This window comes from Chanodichthys erythropterus, chromosome 24 (assembly GCF_024489055.1).
Source record: "Chanodichthys erythropterus isolate Z2021 chromosome 24, ASM2448905v1, whole genome shotgun sequence".
Classification (NCBI taxonomy): domain Eukaryota; kingdom Metazoa; phylum Chordata; class Actinopteri; order Cypriniformes; family Xenocyprididae; genus Chanodichthys; species Chanodichthys erythropterus.
The window spans coordinates 29,863,959-29,865,284 of record NC_090244.1 but is presented as its reverse complement, the minus strand read 5'-3'; positions in this window follow the sequence as shown (position 1 = coordinate 29,865,284).

Genomic DNA, 1,326 nt, shown 5'->3' with positions numbered 1-1,326 from the left:
CCTAGAGTTAAACAGTTGAGTTTTACCATTTTTGAATCCATTTAGTTGATCTCCGGGTCTGACGGTACCACTTTTAGCATAGCTTAGCATAGTTCATTGAATCTGATGAGACAGTTAGCATCTCGATAAAAAAAAAAAAAAATGACCAAAGAGTTTCAATATTTTTCCTATTTAAAACTTGACTCTTTTGTAGTTAGATTGTGTACTAAGACCCACGGAAAATGAAAAGTTGCAGCAGGCACAATGATATTACGCAGCGCCTGTGACCCCCTGGTTGCACAGGGAGCGTGCCTTGCAACCATGGAGACATTGCTCCTGCTGCACCCATGGTACGGCAGAAAACTTCCTTGATTATTACGCCAGAATGAGAGTACAGTTCCTAGCCATATCAGCCTAGAAAAATCACAACTTTTCATTTTATGTCGGTCTTAGTACACATTGTAACTACAGAAGGGTCAAGTTTTAAATAGGTAAAATATCAAAATTCTTTGGTCATTTTTGAATGAGAAGCTATTGGTCTCATCAGATTCAATTAACTATGCTAAGCTATGCTAACAGTGGTACCGCCAGACCCGGAGATCGGCTGAATGGATTCGAAAATTGTAAAACTCAACTGTTTAACTCTAGGGGAGTTGGAAAATGAGCCTATTTTCAAAAAAAAGTGGAGTGTTACTTTAAGGTTGAATGAGTCTGATTTGTTAAAAAATCCCAGGATGCTAGTTGTTCACCATACAGATTAGTTGTACTTTTCTCTCAGTGAGAGGTACAGACAATATCCATCAATATTCTGAAAGGTGAAAAGTAAAGTAAATGCTTTAACATAGCTTGAAGTCATTCAAATCATTTAATATTTAGAAGGATACATACTGATTAATGACTCAGTATTTATTAATCAGAGGGTAATCCGCAGTCATAATCCAAAATCCATGCAATGGATCGAAACACATGAGGTAGGGATGGGTAGTTTGACACCCAGTGTCAACAAACGTCTCGAGTTTTCGACACACACTAGTGCTCTGAAACAGTGTTCTGGAGCATTGCTTGAAATGAGGCTGTCACGTGACCTGTGGAAATGAAGCTTCCTTACCTCACTGACACGTCGGGCTCAAACAAACTAATATTTTCTAAAGCTGGGGATGTGATTAGTAATAAAGGAGCAGCTTAAGCTCCAGCACAATGAAACAAATAATATTCTTGAATAAAAATACGAAATTGCATTTGTATTTGTGCATTTGTTGTTGTTTTTTTTTTAACAATGTGCATGTTTGTGTTGTTTTGTAAGGAACAGATAAAAAGGGTGCAATGAAAAAAATCACATAGACCTAA